We start from the raw sequence: 19917 nt of genomic DNA on the forward strand, positions 1-19917 counted from the left end.
GAGACCGAGATGGATCATCCACTCGGCACTTCTGGCTGAAGATTGTTGCGAATGCCTCAGCCTTGTCTTTTGCACATGTATGCTAGGCTCCTCCATCATTGAGGAAGGGGATATTTGTGGAGCCCCGTCCTCGAGTGAGTTGTTTTATTGTCCATCACCATTCACGGCTGGATTTGGCAGGACTGCAGAGCTCAGATTGCATACATAGGGGGAAAAGATGTGCTTTAGGTAAGGTTTACTGCAAGAAGTGCGACAGAATGGACTGCTGGGAGTTGGGTAATTAAGGGAGTTGGGGAAGGAAGGGAAAGAAGTGCTCTTTGCTTTTGCTTTCTAAGTGTCAGCCTTCAGGAAGTGGTCTTACTCTGCTACAGGAGGAGAAGCTAGTATTTGGTGAGTATCTGGTAGTGACTAATGTTTATTCTCTTCCTAAGGTTCAAAATAGTCTGTCAACTGGTAAGGTTAACAAATATGTAGGAACAAAAGTAAAATATAATTGAATAAAATAATTAAATAGTTAATCAGAACATATTAAGGATGGCAGGACAGGTGACGTGTCACAGTTGCAACATGTGGGAGCTCTTGGATGCTTGTTTCATCCTGGGCAAACACATCGGCAGCAAGTATTTAAAGTCTGAGCAGCTTCGGCTCTGAGATTATGAGCTGGAGGCTGAACTAGAGACACTGCGATGCACAGGGAGGGGGATAGTTACTTGATCTTTTTTGTACCAGGAGGCAGTCACACCTCTTAGGACAGGGTCTTCTCATTTGGTCATGGACAGTGCAGAGCACTGAAAATGAGGCAGTTAACAGGACTCAAAGGGCAGAAGGCCAAGAACCTCAGCCTTTACAATTGACCAAGAGATTTGAGGTTTTTTTCAGCTTGCCTGAAAGAGTGGGGGCTGCAGGATGGTGAACTAACTGGCTATGACACCTTGGTACAGAAACTACTACATGTTGATTGGTCACTCCAGTTTGGTCAAAGTCCAACAGGTTTGTTTCAAATCACTAGCTTTCGGAGCACTGCTCCTTCCTCGGGTGAATGAAGAGGTAAGATCCAGAAACATATATATAGACAAAGTCAAAGGTGCAAGACAATGCTTTGAATGCCAGTATTTGCAGGTAATTAAGTCTTTACAGATCCAGAGAGAGGGGTAATCCCAGGTTAAAGAGGTGTGAATTGTCTCAAGCCAGGACAGTTGACAGGGTTTTGCAAACCCAGGCCAGATGGTTGGGGGGGGGGAAATGTAATGCGACATGAATCCAATGTCCCGGTTGAGGCCATACTCACGTGTGCGAAACTTGGCTATAAGTTTCTGTTTGGCGATTCTGCGTTGTCACGCGTCCTGAAGGCTGCCTTGGAGAACGCTTACCCGGAGATCAGAGGCTGAATGCATTGTCTTGCATCTTTGACTTTGTCTATATATATATGTTTCTAGAACCTACCTCTTCATTACCCGAGGAAGGAGCAGTGCTCCAAAGCTAGAGATTTGACACAAACCTGTTGGACTTTAACCTGGTGTTGTAAGACTTCTTACTGTGCTCACCCCAGTCCAACGCCGGTATCTCCATTTCATCGGTGAAGGCAGCCTTGAGGAGGACTTGATAGAATGTAACCGCAATAGCTTCCTCGAACAGTATGTAATGGAACCTACGAGGGAGCAAGCTATCCTAGATCTGGTCCTGTGTAATGAGACAGGAATAATTAATGATCTCATAGTTAGGGATCCTCTCGGAAGGAGGGATCACAGTATGGTTGAATTTAAAATACAGATGGAGGGTGAAAAGGTAAAATCCAATGTCTTGTGCTTAAACAAGGAGACTACAATGGGATGTGGGAGAAGTTGGCTAAGGTAGACTGGTGGCAAAGACTTTACGTTGGCACAAAACATAGAGGACTTTCAAAGTGATTTTTCACAGTGCTCAGCAAAAGTATATACCAGTGAGAAAGAAGGATTATAGGAAAAGGGATGGTGAACCATGGATATCTCGGTAAATAAAGGTGGGTATCAAATTGAAAGAAAATGCATACAAAGTGGGAAAGATTAGTGGGAAACTGGAGGATTGGGAAATCTTTAAAGATCAACAGAAAGCGACAAAAAAGCGATAAAGAAAAGTAAGATAGATTAAGAGACTAAACTAGCTCAGAATATAAAAACAGATAGCAAAGGTTTCCACAAATATAAAACGGAAAAGAGAGGCTAAGGTCAACATTGGATCATCAGAGGATGAGAAGGGGGATTTAAATGAGGTAATGGCCGAGACATTGAACAGATATTTTGTGTCGGTCTTCACAGTGGAAGACACAAATAACATGCCAATAATTGATGGCAAGAAGGCTATGGCAGGTGAGGACCTAAAAACGGTCATTATCACGAAGCAGGAAGTGTTGGGCAAGCTAATGGGGTTAAAGGTAGACAAAGCTCCTGGCACTGATGGAATCCCAGTGTACTAAAAGAGATGGCTGGGGAAATAGCAAATACGCTTGTGGTAATTTACCAAAATTTGCTGAACTCTAGGATGGTTCCGACAGGTTGGAAAACAGCAAACTTGATACCACTGTTTAAAAAGGAGGTCGACAAAAGGCGAGTAAATTTAGACCAGTTAGCTTAATTTCTGTAGTGGAGAAATTGCTTGAAACTATCATCAAGGAAGAAATAGCGAGACATCTGGATAGAAATTATCCCTTTGGACAGACACAGTATGGCTTCATGAAAGGCAGGTCCTGTTTAACTAATCTACTGGAATTTGTTGAGGACACTATGAACGGTGTGGGAAACGGAGAACCGGTGGATGTGGTGTATCTGGATGTCCAGAAGGTATTTGGCAAGGAGCCGCACAAAAGGCTGCTGCATAAGATAAAGGTGCATGGCATTACGGGTAATGCATTAGGTCTTTGGGCTCAGGGTAGGCACATTGCCCCCGTGTAAAAAGAAAATGCTGTGAAAATCCCGATCATATGATTGGGACCGGAATGCCATAATTGGAGGGAGTGCCAGGCAGGAGACCGGAAGATGGCCCATTAAAGAAGAATAAGGATCAGAGAAAGAATTTTCAATCAGAAAAAGAGCTGCGGTTGGTAGACCTTAAATGGGTCCAGGAGAAGCCATAAAAATTAAGGAGGGATCTTGAGAAGTACTGACAATTGAAGAGTGTTCAGGAGATGCCCTGGAGATCAGAGAAGGCAGCAGAAGCTTGGTGATTCCATGCTGCAAGGTGAAAGATCACCCTTTGGAAGAGCATCATCAATCATAACAAAGAGCTGAAGTTGTGTTTGTGTGTTAGTAATCGAGAGCAGACTTAGGAATCCAGGGGAATGGAGTCTCAGCAGATGAGATTGGAATCCTGCAATTGAGGTCACCGGAGTTTGAGCGACTTTTGTATAGAATTAAAAGGTGAGATCTTTGAAATTGAAGATTGGAATCCTTCATGAGAGACACATAGTTCCAATGAGATAAGTTGATTCGCTGTGTTTATTGACATCTGAGTAGGTTGTTAAAAATCTGTCTTGGTCGCTTTTGTGACTTATTGTGCAGTGTGATATATTCAACCGCTGTTTGCCTATTAATTCTCATGTACCTCATATTAACCTGGCATGTTGGGGTATAAGATAGGTATTGTAAATTATTTTGTCCTTCTGATCTTAAATAATAAATAATAATAATAATCTTGTGTTCTACAGTTTATTTTTGTTTATTCAAATCCTGTGGAGCACGGTAGCATAGTGGTTAGCACTATGACTTCACAGCGCCAGGGTCCCTGGTTCGATTCCCGGCTTGGGTCACTGTCTGTGCTGACTCTGCACATTCCGTGTCTGCATGGGTTTCCTCCGGGCGTTCCGGTTTCCTCCCACAAGTCCCGAAAGACGTGCTGTTAGGTAATTTGGGCATTCTGAATTCTCCCTCTGTGTACCCGAACAGGCACCGGAATGTGGTACGATGGACTTTTCAATGCAGTGTTAATGTAAGCCTACTTGTGACAATAAAGATGATTATTATTATTGTGGCTTTATTCATTTAGCAAGTGCCTGGAATCTCAAACATCGTCTGCATTAAACAAAACATCATTGGTCCTTAAACTTGGGGCCTGGTCCAGGATCATAGCAATCCTCTGGAATTAATGATCATCTCAGTACATACACATTCTAATAACCTTTTGTTCATATTTATTAATGCTTATTGATTTATTAGTCCAAATGTTTTCCAAATGCTTTCCAAAGGTATGAATTAGAACTGCATCAGCAGCTGTTATTGGAGTTGAGTCACATGTACACAACTCTGTGGGAATGCATTCCTCTTCATGAAAATGAAATGAAAATCGCTTATTTTCACGAGTAGGCTTCAATTAAGTTACTGTGAAAGCCCCTAATCGCCACATTCGGCGCCTGTCTGGGAGGCTGTTACGGAATCGAACCATGCTGCTGGCCTGCTTGGTCTGCTTTCAAAGCCAGCGATTTAGCCCAGTGTGCTAACAGCCCATTTTATCTCACTTGAAGCTAGTTGGTGTTGGAGGTTATTAGTTCCCTCCTCACTTATTTCAAAAGCTTTAAAAAATGTCCAAGCCAAGAAACTTTAAAAACATAATGCACTCTTGAAAGTACTGTGTAATAAAAAATGTGAAATATTTATATTCAGCAGTGCACAACCCTCTAAAAAATCTAACTACCCAGCCCTTCATGCACCACCTGCCCTGAATGTGGCAGAGTCTACAGATCATGCATTGAACTTGGTCAGCCATCTCCGAATCCAGTGAACTGGAGAAGCAGGTCATCCTTAATCCCAAGGGACTGCCTGAGAAGAATGGTCATCATAAAATGTACATACAAATAGAAAATGCAATTATATTTTGAATTCGAAATGCAAACTTACAAAGACCAAAAAAAATCATACTTATTTTCAAAGTTTTCCGCCATCATTATTTAGCATTTTCCCATAATTGAGAATCCAAAATTAAGCTTGCCACTTTTCTGAATTATTTCAAGTGCTTGAGTGTCCTTTAGAAAGAAGGATGCCCAAATTGGCTGACATTATCCCACATTTGGCCGTACCAATAATGAATGCAAGGTCAGTATAAACTTCATTTGACTTACAATGAAATGCCCTTGCGGCTTTATTCTTGCATTTAATTAGTTCTGTTGATAATTGCTCCACACTGATCAGAAATTTTCAGTGGAAAAATCAATAATCCTGCCTAAACCCTTTCACTTCCCATCCTTGCTAATACAGCCCACTCGATCCTGCAGGGATAGACCTATTGACTCATTAGATCAGTTTTGGCAATCCATCAAAATCAACCCTTTACTTCCCAGTATAATTGAAGTATGACTCATACTAGAGGCATATTTTTGTGGAATATAAACAAAATTGTTCTTCATAATTTGGCTCTATTATATTAGTTATATAAAGAAATAAAACCTGAATGTTGTTGTGATCAATGTTATCTTGAAAAGCTTAATATATTTTTGTATTAAATTCACATCCCTATTATTTCAAAAGATGCGACTGGCCCCTTTAAAATGACAGGTTAATGTTCCCAGTTAAATACTGCAGAGCAGAGTTTCATATAATGCAGTAGGCATTCATGAGGTTACATCATTCAAAGGGATTTCTAGGTTATGGGTTTAATATGTGTTTTGCCTGGAAAATAATGAATGAAATGAAAAATCACCTAAATGCATATCAGTCTTCAAAAAGCACATTAACTTATTGTTAATTGTTTTAATTTTTCAGATATTGAAATATTTCAGACAAATACAAGATATTGCAAGTATGTATGGAAGCCAAATGATCCTCCAAAACAAAGAATTAGTTTAACACCCAGGTAATAAAATTGAAACATTGTTTATTGAAACAGTTGTTTATTGGGACATTGTTTATTGGGCGGGCACGGTGGCACAGTAGTTAGCCACTGCTGCATCACAGCACCAGGGACCCGGATTCAATTCCGGCCTTGGGTCACTGTCTGTGTGTAGTTTGTACGTTCTCCCCCGTGCCTGCGTGGTTTTCCTCTGGTTTCCTCCCACAGTCCAAAGATGTGCGGGTTAGGTGGATTGACCATGCTAAATTGTCCCTTTGAGTCCAGGGATGTGCAGGTTAGGGTATGGGAGTAGGGCGGGGTGGACATAGGTAGGGTGCACATTTGAACGGTTAGTACAGACTTGAAGAGCTGAATGGTCTCCTTTTGGCATTGTGAGGATTCTGTGATTCTACACCAGTTCTTTAGATTTATTCTGCACGTTATGATTGAAAAATATCCTTTGCAGTAGTATCAGCTTAGGTGTGGCACTACATAATGTAATATTTATAACAATATGCTTTTGGTGAAGTCCAAATCTGTTCTACTTATTGTAGTTAACAAAAGGTCTATTTTGAGGCTATTTAGCCAGCCCAGCCAAATAATATTACACGATCATGATTGCCCCTGGAGGGAATGGGAACTGCTAGTAAGGTTTTTAGTTATCAATTGCAAAACACTTGGAGTGACATTACTTATTATTTATTCAAAGTTGTAGTTTCTGTGGACAATTTGATGCACAATTAGCTGAAGTTTCATTGGATTGTTATAGAAGGTTAAAATTAAATGGATGTGGGCTGATTTCATGAAATAAATCATTAGGAGATTGGGGTCATGCTGATAATGAAGAGCAGCTTTAGGACACTATCCTACTGTATGCTAATTTTAGTATTTAATAATTGATTTCAGAACAGTGTGTGCTACTAAAGAGAGTATAATAAGGTAGAATAGAAGATTTGAATCATAGTGTTCTGGTTTTATTTTACAGGATGGGTGTCTTCATGGGCGATATTTCAGAAAAAGTGAAACCAAATGTTCAGTTTGCTTCACACCAATATACAGAAAATGAATATTTCAACAATCATAAAGCAGTTGGTACGAATACTTTCTAATTTGAACATGTTGTAATGAAGGGATTAGGAAGCGTTGTGTCTAAGTGTGTTATGGAAGCAGCCAATGTTAATCCATGCCTCTTGGAGAATAAATTTCGGCCTGTTAGTTACACAAAAATGTAACAGGAAAACATGTAGAATCATAAAGTATAATGAATACTTAACATGAATTTCAAAAGTCAAGGTCATTCATAACCATTCCTATTTAATTCTGTGAAAATTCAGGGGAATGTAGTAGATAGTTGGATATTTAAATGGCCTTCCATAATGTACCAGTTAGTTAATTTATAACTAAGGTGTAATCAGGATAGAGGCAGCAGAGTCAATAGGAAGCTGTCTAAACAAATGTCCGAGTATAGGTTAAGGGTAGGAGCCACAAGAACTGATGCTGGGATCATTGTTGTTTACAATTTATATTAGTGATTTGGACTGGAACTCAAAGTAAAATTGCAATTTTTTTGGGTAACACCAAATTGTGAATTGTGGTTAATAAAAAGAAGCATGTTAAACATTTTTTTTTATAAACTTGCAGAGTGAGTAGTTAATTAGTGAATGAATTTAAAGACAGGCAGCAGGGGAGATACAATTTGGTAGGATGAATAAGGAGGTCACAAACTGCTTAATATTGGAGCCCAGATATTTGCATAGCTGGAAGGACTCCAGAGCCAGTTAAAATGGTGGTTGGGATAAGGTTCCAGGATTCTTGCTCCCATCCTGATGCGGGATAAGGGTCCTGGTAGAGTGTTCCACATCCTGCACCCCCTATCTGGCTAGCTCCATTGCACGGTTAGACATTTCCTAGTTTCTGGCATGTTTAGTGAAGATTTGCTAGCTTCATCAAGACTCACAGATCTCAGAGGAGTCATGACCGTAGTCTGGGTTTCAGAATCTTTGAAAGGCAACTTAAAAATGTCTTATCCATGCGAACTCAATGCCATATTATGCCCCACCCACCCACAGTGGTCTATCATACCAATTCTATAGCCCTTCTATTGTCCATTTATATAATGTACGCTGTGTACAGAACCATAGCATGTGTGAAACTGCTTAGAAAAAAAGCATCCATTCATAATTTCTTGAGGGGGCATAGTAGCTGCGGTTCCTACAAGCCTTTCAAAGTTCATTCAAACAACTAATTGATGTATCAATAATAGAAGGTTGAATTACTTCACACATCTTTAACTGTATGCAAATAAACATTTAGGCCAGATGTTTTGAGATATTTTGGGGCATGCTTCAAATGCGGAAGAGGGTAAAATCATGCAAGAAAACATCAGGCACATGTCCTGACGTCATCACGCATTCTTGCATCTCACTGAGCACACCTGGGAGTCAGAAGCACACCTACCGACAATTGAAAACTTTTTCAGGCCATTAAAAGTGAAACTGACCAGAATTTATGCCAGGTCCGCGCCAGGGCACACGCGAGCAGGCAGCCATCCTGCTTTTTTACTTTTCACACCTAAGGACTTGGCTTCAGGTTGCTGTTTTCCGTCTTGAAATTTGAAACTTTTCCCTTTGTTTTCTTGAAGTATTTGCTTTGTTAGCCTCGCTGTGAGGACTCGTTGTTTTATCGACTGTGTTGGAGGATTTCTGCTCACTGCAGGGGACAGTGCCCACTGCATTTCAGCAGAAGGGGTTGTGAACTCCTCTGGGAGCACCTCCTTCTCTGAGGAAGAGAGGAGCCAAAGCGATAGGAGGCCAGCTGTCCACAGGCAGCATCACAGGGAGAGGCCCCTGGGATGCCAGTTTGCAGACACTGAGTGCACAGGGCCAGCAGGGAGTATTAAGGCAGACGGCACCACAGAAGATGCCACTTTCCTGCTGCCAGAGCGTTAGCGAGTGTTCCAGCTATCTCAACATGTCCGAGGTCCAGTGCCACAGTGCCTCTCCAGAGACACCATGACAGAATTGCACCGATTGATTGGGCCAGAAATCACCTCCAACTGTGTGGGAGGGCACCCAATGCCAGTGGCTTTGAAAGTCACAGTGGCCCTCAATTTTATGCATCCAGATCATTCCAAGGGGACCTGCGTGGAATCTCCCAATCAGCTGCCCATAGATCAATCTAGCTCATAGCTGACATTCTGTTTTGATGGGAGGGTAGTTGGGGGGGAGGAGGTGGGGGGGGGGGGGGGGGCGTTAGCTGGGCAACAAACCAAACAGAACAGAGGCCATCGGGCTAGGCAGCCAGACAGCAAGTCAAAAGCACATGTAGTCATCAAGGCCCGAGGCCCGGCCACCCGAGCGAGAACCAAGGTTTGCAGAAGATCAGTTGGGAGGTGCGAAGAAGGCCAGGCAAGTGCCGGCACTGTGTTTCAGGGAATCTGGGAACAGCGGCCACTGGGAGCGGGGCAACTCGAACAGAGCCAGAAGCTAGCCAGGCATCAGGGCTGAGTGTGAAAGGACTAAGCTGGGCCGGGCAGCAACCGCCAGGAGGCAAGGGTGAGAGAGAGCAGAGGCCAGGCCAGATCTGTGTGGATGAGGGGTTGGAACTGATGTACTGATGCTATTCATTTAAACTGATATTCTTACTTGAGGCAATATTCTATTGTGCAAAGAATTTCTGACTTTACTATTGTTTTCTGCAATGCCTTTCCCATGTACTGAATGATCTGTTGAGCTGCTTGCAGAAAATACTTTTCACTGTACCTCGGTACACGTGACAATAAACAAATCCAATCCAATCCAATCCAAATAGCGTCCACTGGTTTTGTAAAGAACTAGCCAGCAGCAGCAGCCAGCCAGGAGCACTGTCAAAAGTGATTTTGGGTTTCTGTGCATCGCATTGTGTGAGCTAATGGTGGGGGGTCAGGATCCCATTGGCATCATTCGGGATAATTGGGGCAGGGCTCAATGTCATTGGGGGTGGGGCTCAACATCATTGGGACTTGCCGCCATGTCACCAGGGGTCGGGGCATAACATGTGGGTCCCAGCAAAGAAGAGAGCGGGGCCCCCAAAAGTGTAAGTCCGCCTCTGGCTCAGGGCAGAGACTTGGGCTAGATACACAGGATTTACCTGAATACTTCCCTTGGAAATGTTACATGCTTAATACCTGGTCGAACTCCGAGATTACCAGCATTCGTGTTCATCACAACTGACCACCCCCCTCCGACCAGACCCGACTGCCACTCCCTCCGACCACCCAACTATCCATTCATCCAACCACCCCCTCACAAATCCACCTCGACCACTCACTCATTCATTAACTTAACTGAAAATGTTTACCTACTGTTGTTAAAAGGGGGCATGTTCTTCCTTCCCTTGATTTCCAATGGTCGTTGGCCTTCTGCGTGAAGGGCTTCAGTGGTCCATTTCTGCTTCAGCTGGGATGGGAAGATATTGCTGAAAACAGGTAATATAGACAAGCCAGAGGAGGCTTTGTGGGCAGTGGCAATGTCCCCAGAATTGCCACTGACTGGGAAGGCCCATACCAATATGATCACATCAAGATGTCAATCAAGCAAACTTAACATTTTCTTTTCAGCTTTACACAGATGGAGAGAACTGATGACTTTGCTTGATTGACATTTTTATGTGGTCATAATTATACATTTCTGTGATCTTTGTCAATGCCTCAATGTTTATTTACACAAGATTACTGAGATATGAAGTGTTTAAATCTTCTGTGTTGGCATGGGGGCTATTGGGATGGATGGAGGGGCAGGTGATGGTATTTGGTTGCTATGGGGGCGTAGAGGTGGTGTGGGAGAAGACGGGGAGTTGCTGGGGTCGATGATGGAGTGTGAGAGGTGTGAGGACTAGAAGGCTTAAAATGTAATTTAAAAACTGGGACAAATTCCTATAGAACCATGGTGGTCCTTGCAACCTGCCTTCCTCAGCATGTGGCTGTCCCAATCTGCTTTTGAGGTGAAGTCTGACTCTATCTTGCAACTGCCACCCACCACCTAGTGAAGATCACGCCATTTGGGGCCTTTCTACTGAGTCGGGTGCAGCGAGCTAGGAAATTATCTGATTAAATCTACCCGCCTCAACTGTGAAAATCCAAGCCTAAGAATCTGACTGAGATGGAGGAACAAAGGTATTTATGGTTATAGATGCACAAATCACTAAAATTAATGATGCAAGTTAATAAGGTCATTTAAAAAAAAAGCATTTCAAGCACTGAGGTTCATATCTAGTGGGGTGGCACTGAAATTCAGAGACCGTGGGCCTGGTTCAGTGGGATAAAAACACAGGACCATTTTGGGTCCGTTTAGTGGGGTGTTTCTCGGCACCTGCAGCACCGAAAGCAATCCCACTATCAAAAGGGACTATTTTTTTTCTGACCTCAGTGAGGAACACCAAGGTTGCCCTCACCTTCATTTCCTGCACTGACCGGCTGAGCTCATCAGTTCAGGAAGAGACTGGACACCTTTCCACCCCAAATGCCACCCCAATTTCTTAACTCACACCGCGGCTTCCTGACCTTCCCCCCCCCAATGCCCCAACATACTTGTTAGGCTGTCCTTGAGCCCCCCTCAGCCCACCTTATAAAGTCAGGGCACCCCCCGTTCCGGTCCCCAGAACGGGCAACCTGCCAGCTGGGTACCTTGGCAGTGCCAGCTAGCACCCTGGTGTCAGGATACCATCCTGCCCAGAGCCCGCCCAGCTGGGTGCCTCCGATGGTCTAAGAGAACCCCCAGATGCCATTGGTCCTGGTCCATGTTTGGGTGGACCAGTGCTAAACGGCGACACAGCAGGGTCTTCCAGGTGTGGGCGTTCTGTCCTGGGCCTTCGGAGACTCCAGGGTAGACATATTTTAGGGAGACTAACTGCAGGTCCAGATCGTGACGTCTCGTGAAATCTCATTAGATCTTGAGAGGCGTTCTGAGCGTCACAAATCTCGCAAAAGGCCTTTGTGAGATTTAACGGCCTCATCGCGTCACCCGGTCGGGTGTGACAAGGCTGTTCGATTGGACCCCATATGTTAAATCTATCTGAACCGCGGTAAGGCCACACTTGGGAGTACTGTGTGCAGTTTTGGCCTTCCTTAATCAAAATGATATCAAGGCATTGACAAAGTGAAAAAAATGATTCACAAAGAAGATACTGAAAGTGAGAACATTTACTTATCAGGAAGGTCTAATTAGGCAGGACACGAGAAGGATGCCTAGTTAATGAAATGGTTTGATAGGGTAGATGTATACGTACTCGCAAAGGTTGTAAATACCAGAAAGGCACTCGGGGAATTCAAGAGAAAACTCCTCACCCAAAGAGTGGAAAGAATCTGAAACACACTACCACAATAAGTTGAGGCAACTGGCATAGGTGCATTTATGGGGAAGCCAGATAAATACGTGAGGGAGAAATTGTTCCGGATATCCAGATAAAGTTTGATGAAGAAAGGCAGGAGGAGGCTTGTGTGTACCATGGCCGTTGCTTTGCTGTAGAATCACATGTATAATCAAATTCACACTAAATTACACAAAAGGATTAATTTTTTTAAGGTAATATACAAGGAAAAAAGTCAGCCACTACTTTGCAAATCCATGACTGAGAAAATGTCAAAAGTATTCACTCAGTGGTAACCTCACTTGTTCTAAATAAGATTTACTTCTTATTGGTAACATTGCCTACAAATTTGATTCTCTAATTTAAACTCACAAGTGAAGTAATGTTTAGAAAGTGCTCAATCACATGTCCTTTTCCATATAATACAAAAAACATGTTGCTGAAGTTCCATATTTAAGCCCTGGGTATCATTTGCGATGTGTGGAAATCTACCCATCCAACGCACACCGCAGCCCACACGGCTGCCAGACCAATTAATGGCCACTTAAGGACCTCCTCCTGCCGCTGCTGGCATTTTAGGAGTGGCGGGAGTGCCCACCACATGTGATGAGGTGACCAGATGAACCCTGGTGGCCAGGTTGCAGTCTCATTGAAGGGGGAGTGGGTGGGCCTATTCTGGCACTCCATAGTCTCAGGATTCCCCTGAGCAGAAAAAACTATTCCTGCTGGAGGATTACCTCATGGCCTACTGATTTCCCTCCATAGCCAACCACTGCTTCGCTGGGACCAGTCAGACAGGCCTGAGTAAGACCACCTCACTTCTCTTCAAGTCCGACCTCCAGTGATGTGCTGGTCGGTGACCGACTGCAGCAAAAGCCACTGCTCTGGCAGCTCTTGTAGGTGGAAGCCACAACCTCGGGCAATAAACTACCTGATGACTGATCGTGGCTACCTAGGCCGGCAGAGGCAGGCTCTCCACTGATTTTTCAGCCAGTGGACAAGGCCAGTGCCTCTGCATAAAATTCAACCTGTTCTATGCAAATTGATTGATATGTTTAACTTTAACAGTGATTCACTGCTTGTGGGGCATTTTCAATGTCAGGAGGGCAGGATATAAATGCAAGCTTTCTCAGGTAAGTATTGAATAGTTGGGTATATATATGGTAAAACTTTGTTTTTTTTTCCAGCTGCCAGTCACATGAACTATGCTACTGTACATCACGAAGCTGCGTTGGGGCCCAATCAATACTGCATTCCAAGTACAGAAACATTATTTCCACAAATTCAGACTAATACTTTGCCTCCAAGCGTTCTTCCTTCGTTTCTCTTTCCGACTCCACATGACGTTCAAAATGTTTGCTTCCCTAACCTAGCTAACATCTCAATGTTCCCTTCAACTGGCCCTAACAGTTCATATCCGATGTTTACAGATTCTAGTGGAAGGCTATGGTCTTCTAGTATCGCTAGACCTAATATTGGGCCACCTTCTTTGCTATCTTCTTGTGATTGCCTGGGTTCTTCATCCACATTTCCTTCAGGTTATTCTGTCAACCCCTTTTCTATAATTTCTACCTCTGCTGCCCAGACTGTCGGAAGAAATGTTCAACTCAGTACTGTTGACACACCCTCTTCCTTAGTAAATCCGTTCAATGGCACAAATCAGGCACCAACTAGTTTCTCAGCTGTATGTCCAGCAAAGCCTCTTTTAGCAGTTTGGACAATCAATGGGGAACAACCAGGAACAGAAGAAAGAGCAACGTAATTGATTAAACATCGCTAAAAGGTAACCCTCAATACATTTATTTGTTATATTAAACTCCAGATGTAAATATTTGTGGGATGCAAATTTCGATAAACTTGTCGCACAGAATAATATATTGGTGGTGGTTGAGGGGCAATGGGAAGGGGGGACGGGTGAAGTGGAGCACTCTTGTTGACAGAGCAAGACCTCTGACGCCCCTTCCTTATCCTCCCCAGCTATAACCCACTTCCTGGGTTGGGATTAATTTCATGGGCACAATTGGCACCCTGCGGCATTGCTAGTATTAAGGTGTATCCCTCCTGTACAGAATCCTGGCTAGATCTACAGTAAAAGACCTTAAATGGCAGAAGTACACCAAGGATCCGTAGAAAGACTCCCACTGGAAAACATTGGATGAGACATTGACCTTCAGTAAGTCTCTAGTCTGACTGTAGAGAAAGGAGGCCATTTCAAAGTTTCTCCAGTCAGTGGGGGAACAAAGGGGCCTTTACTGTTACTTCCTGTGACACTTAGTCCCTAGGAAGTGATGGTAACTGTGATGGACAGATGAAAAATCTACATGTGGCATGTGGGAAATGTGCAGCCATTGGTGTTTCCAATGAAGGTGGTAGAATTAAACTTCCTATTGGTGGACCATGCTGGCCCCAAATTTTCCAACTTCGCCCACCCTGATCTCACTGGGTGTTGTATAGATTCAGAGAAACACTCCCCCATTATGTCAGCTATCAGTGGTAGTAATTTAATTTTTGAGTCAATGGTCTCGTGTTCAGACCCAATTACAGGCCGCCACCGTGCGCATGCATGGCTAGGGACCCAGCAATTCTCCGGCCGCTAAAGCCGGGGGCTCTAAGCTGCAAGCCTGCTAGCCCCCCACCAGCCGGAGGATCGGTGCAGCTTTCACGCCATTATTTTGGCCGTAAATCGCCATTGTTCCCACGCTGACGTCAGCACTTAGACTTCAAATTGGAGAATCCACCCTGCAGAGTCTGAACCAGCAAGTGTATTGGGAGAGAGGGCGGAAGTGAGCGAGAAAGTGTGTGTGTGTCATTGGCAAATCATGTATAGAAAGTAAAATAAAGAGAAGGACAGAAAGGTGAATTAGAGCTAAAAGAAAAAGTAAAAAATACAATTAAAAATAAATCTTCAATGTTACAATCTGGGGAAATGAAACTGTTTACTGGTAACACATAGGTACAGTCCTGCCTAGGTACTGTCATCATGCTGACTTACATCAGACTCTCTGTGCACTACTGCGCTCATATCTTGTCCATCATACAACTCTCTACATCAGGGTTGTCCATACTTTTCAACTTGAGGTGGGGGGGGCCGAGCAATGATCACCCTACTCAAACCCACGTATCCACCCCCCCCCCACCCCCCCACCTCCCCAACCCCCCCCCCCCCCACCCCCCCAACCCCCCCCACCCCCCACCCCCCCCCCCCCCACCCCTGTTCTGTGCTGTACTGTTCTATGTTCTATGTGTTAGGGGCTGGTGTAGCACAGGGCTAAATCGCTGGCTTTGAAAGCAGACCAAGGCAGGCCAGCAGCACAGTTCAATTCCCGTACCAGCCTCCCCGAATAGGCACCAGAATGTGGCGACTAGGGGCTTTTCCCAGTAACTTCATTTGAAGCCTACTTGTGACAATAAGCGATTTTAATTTCATTTCATAATGTAAGCCTACTTATGACAATAAAGATTACTATTATTTGAGTGAGTGAGCTCCTGAGGCTGGGAGTGAAATAGAGCGAACCACACTCACCCTGTTATACTCTAATACTCATCTTTATTTATTTTTGGTTCAGCAAGCTATTTCATTTCATAACAGTTTTGGATTCATGTGTAATGTTGCACATTACACCCCCCCAACCCCCCCCCCCCCCACACCCCCAACCCCCCCCACCCCCAACTCCCCCCCACCCCCCCAACTCCCCCCCCCCCCCAACCCCCATTGGGTTACCATTTTTAAACGGCGTCCCAATCTCTCGAACCCTCAACGCGACCCCCAAGCCCCTACTCACTGTAAGAGGGTCTCCGGGCCTCCGTCACTGCACCCTCGCACACCTGCGCAGAGTACTCCAGGCCCGATCACTACCATTTAAAAAGTGCAAGCTTGTACCTTGACAGTGCCCCAGCCAATTGGCAATGCCACCTGGGCACTTTGGCAGTGCCAGGCTGCCATCTAGGTGGCACTGCCAGTCTGGTGCCCAGGTGGCAGCAGCAGGTCCAGGGTACTAACCTGCCCAGAGGGCATGCACCTGGGGGCATCCAATCCCCTGGGAGACCCAACGCCGTTCCATATGGTCCCTATTTGTAGAGACCAGCACTGAATGGAGGTTGCCTGAGGTCTCCAAGGAGAGAGAGTTAGAACCCATGCCTTGGTAGACTGTGAGAATGCATATTAGAGTGAGGTTTGCTGTCTCACTCTAATGTGCAGATTTTCCAAAAAGTGATCCCGCCCATAACGGGATAATGATTTTCATTTCATTTCATTTCAATGCGACCGGTAGATCCCACCTACACTCATTGCCCCCTCCACACACCCACACCTTTTTCTCCTCCCCCCCTCTTCACCTCCCTCTCTCCCCCAACACTTTCCCCCACCCTTCACACACTCTCTCTCCACCCTCTCCACACACATATACTCGCTCTCCCCCCTCAGCCACTCTCTCATCCTCTCACACAGTCTCCAGTCACTCACCTATTCAGACACCAGTGGGCTCCACTCAGGGGCCCTGCTTCCTGGTATTTCTGCTCCTTTGCTCCCTGCTGGTGGGCTGCCCTCTCCTGGCTCCCCGGGCCCCGAACACATCGTAGCTGGTCTTTGTTGCTTCTCCAATCACAAATTGTTTTTCTCTCATGTTCTCCCACCATTGGAGATAAAGGGTCTGTGTTTAGAAGAGCAGCTCCATGCAGAATCTCCAATTCAAACTTACCTGTTTGAGCAGGATTTTGAAAATTGGCTCTGGGGGATGAAAATAGAGGCTTCCGGCCCCACGTGCCATAAGTCAGATAAGTCTGCTCTACATTGCAATGTGGATGGTACTGTTTCGAGTCTCACATTCACCATTCCTGTGCAAAATACCCTTCTACTAGAACTTCTCCAGTAATATCAGTATGCTTTAGTAGCATCACCATTGTTTTTCCTACAAAGTCTGGGCCATTACCTGCTCTTGCCCTGCGTTGTGTGGTGGTTCAGTTAATGGACCAACCATGCAAAAATGATCTGGAGACATGAGTTCAAATCAGTATTGGTGAACATTCAGTAATGCCCTTTGTGGAAGGAAATGTGTCATCCTTGTCCAGTCTGGCTGCTATGTGGTTTCAGATTCACAGCAATGTGGTTGACTCACATTTGCCCTTTTGAAATGGCCAGCAAGCTACGAGAAGGCAGCTCACCACCTTCTCAAGGGCTGTGAGGGATGCTAGCTGTACCAGCAATGCCCACATTCTGTGAATGAACAAAGTAAAATTTGCATTACACTTTGATTTATATCACAATCTTCCTTCTTTGCATACTTCCAGCAGATACACTCTGCTTGCATGCTAACACGCTACCCTCACCCTGAGCTGTTACAACTTACATCAGAAGTGTACATGCGTGGATGCCATTTTGGAGTCAAAATTACATTCATAACACTGAACAAAACCGATGACAAGGAGTTGGATTTTTCGGGCAGATTGCTTCCCGTACCGCTTTATAGAACAGTACAGCACAGAACAGGCCCTTCGGCCCTCAATGTTGTGCCGAGCCATGATCACCCTACTCAAACCTACGTATCCACCCTATACCCGTAACCCAACAACCCCCCCCCTTAACCTTACTTTTTATTAGGACACTACGGGCAATTTAGCATGGCCAATCCACCTAACCCGCACATCTTTGGACTGTGGGAGGAAACCGGAGCACCCGGAGGAAACCCACGCACACAGGGGGAGGACGTGCAGACTCCACACAGTGACCCAGCCGGGAATCGAACCTGGGACCCTGGAGCTGTGAAGCATTTATGCTAACCACCATGCTACCCTGCTGCCCTGCTTTATATCACATAGTTTTAAAATAACTTGTATAAATTTTTATGGGAACTAACTGGTGTGTGCTTAGCAGCCTAGGTCTAGTGATCACATTGTGACATATTCCCCACCTCTTTGTACCATATGTTCTGATTGCAACATGTTAAAGTACAAAAGCTGGTGATATCACTGAATAAACTTTTGGAATTTGGAATTTCCTGCTTTTCTGTTATTTTGCAGGGCCAAAAGATTACAAATGGCACCAGCCATAGACCAGTACAATCTGTTGATTTTTATTTTTGTGTATTTATATATCTAGGGACATAAACCAACTAAGTGTAACCATGGAATGAAAAGAGGAAGAGAGAAATTAAAGGATGGTTGGAAATCTAAAACGATTTCAGAAAACAAATCTTAGCGCACACACACAGTTCGGGTCATGACAGTGAAGGAATTGCATAATGACCGTGCCATTGGCCATTTTTAATGATCCCACAATTGATTATTATGAATAACCCTGCAGAAATGGCTCTGACTGCGTTAGCCAATGTTCAGAACCATGATCGGAGTTGCACCTATCTCCATCATATTTGGTAACTGGAAGTTCTACCTGGATTAAAGGCACTGCTTTGTTGGTGAAAGAAGCAAATTTTCTGCCTCATGCGTAATCTGTAGTATGAGATGAATAGCTTTCTGTTGAATTTTGTAATACAATCTAAAAGTGCCGTTATAATGGTGTTATCTCAATATATAGACAAAAGCATTTGAATTGAGTCGGACCAGAATAAATAGAACAATAACTTTGAAGTTTTCTGGAAGTTATTTTGAGACCAGAAGGGTAATTTTAACCTGACCTCCTGCAGAAGTGCTCTTGTTTTGGGCCGATGCCTGTTTTCAATGTGCCCAATCTTAGGATGCATTACCGTCATCATGAAATCGGGCAGGCTAAGGACTGAATGTTTGATCCAAAATACCCTGTTTCTGCTGGGTTGTTTAGATTGAAATCACCTCCTTTGTGAAAAGTATTAGTTTTGACAGTTGTTTGACTAAGCATGTTTATGTTAAGTTATTAAGGGATAAATTTACATTCAGAGAAACTTGTTTGAGAAAGTAAATGCAAGAAATTTTGAATAATATCAAAGAGGATATTGTTAATTACTATTTATTTTTGGATTGGGGTTTCCACATTTCTAATACATTTACGTCTTACTTAGTGAATTGCTTTAACTTATATCAGCAGACAACTTCTCTCCTGCTTAATAGATGGATAATGAGTTATTGAATAAAATGTTCCATTATCTTGGCCTTGATATCGCTGAGCAACCCCTTCCTCAAATCTTGTTGGTAGCTTTGATTGTTTTTACAAAGAGGCGGGGTGGAATAGAACTTGATAGTTACCATTACTGCTGCATTATTAATCGCCAGGCTCCCATTTATTACTGAAATAAAAGTTTGAAAATATATTTTGGTGTTTTCCATTTCAAATTAGGGTCCATTAGAGAGCTTCAAGGCTCCACCAGGTCTCATGTCTTTAATAGCCAGCTTTTTCTTGTTAGATTTAATTTCCCTGGAGTATATAATTTGATATTAGTAATGCAAACAAAGCTAACAATATTTACCGTGTAAGCAATTTCCAAGATCTGTTGTATAATTTGCCAAATTAATTTTGTTGCCCTACTTTGCTTAGCTGGAATAATAGAGTGAGCACAAAGGAACTTATAAAAAGGCATGATTTTACTTTGGAATTAAGTATCACAAATTGAAATGTTTGATTATTCATACAAATAAACTTCTTGTAGTTATTAATAATCGTACTAATAAAATGCATCACAATTTGACACTCCCTCCCAAAATTAAAGTCAAAGTCTTGATGAAAGTTATAAACTGTTCCGTTGATAAGTTTATTTGCCTGCTATTTGTTGCTTAGTGTTTTTTTAGTTCATATTTGGCATAATTCATCATTTCTATTCCTTGATCCCTTATATAATGGATAAATGAATTTGC

The 19917-nt window shown here is 43.7% G+C and overlaps 1 long non-coding RNA gene across 2 annotated transcripts in view; it reads left to right on the top strand.

Moving 5' to 3' along the window:
- The window catches only part of LOC119977714, a 67688-nt gene extending 48968 nt beyond the window's left edge, over window positions 1-18720 (top strand). For both annotated transcript variants that reach the window (XR_005463269.1, XR_005463268.1), the window contains 4 exons: window positions 5727-5817; window positions 6779-6885; window positions 13326-13921; window positions 18233-18720. This is a non-coding gene — a long non-coding RNA (uncharacterized LOC119977714). The remainder of the gene's footprint in view (window positions 1-5726; window positions 5818-6778; window positions 6886-13325; window positions 13922-18232) is intronic.
- Window positions 18721-19917: the final 1197 nt, after the last annotated feature.

Source organism: Scyliorhinus canicula, chromosome 14 (assembly GCF_902713615.1).
Source record: "Scyliorhinus canicula chromosome 14, sScyCan1.1, whole genome shotgun sequence".
Classification (NCBI taxonomy): Eukaryota; Metazoa; Chordata; class Chondrichthyes; order Carcharhiniformes; family Scyliorhinidae; genus Scyliorhinus; species Scyliorhinus canicula.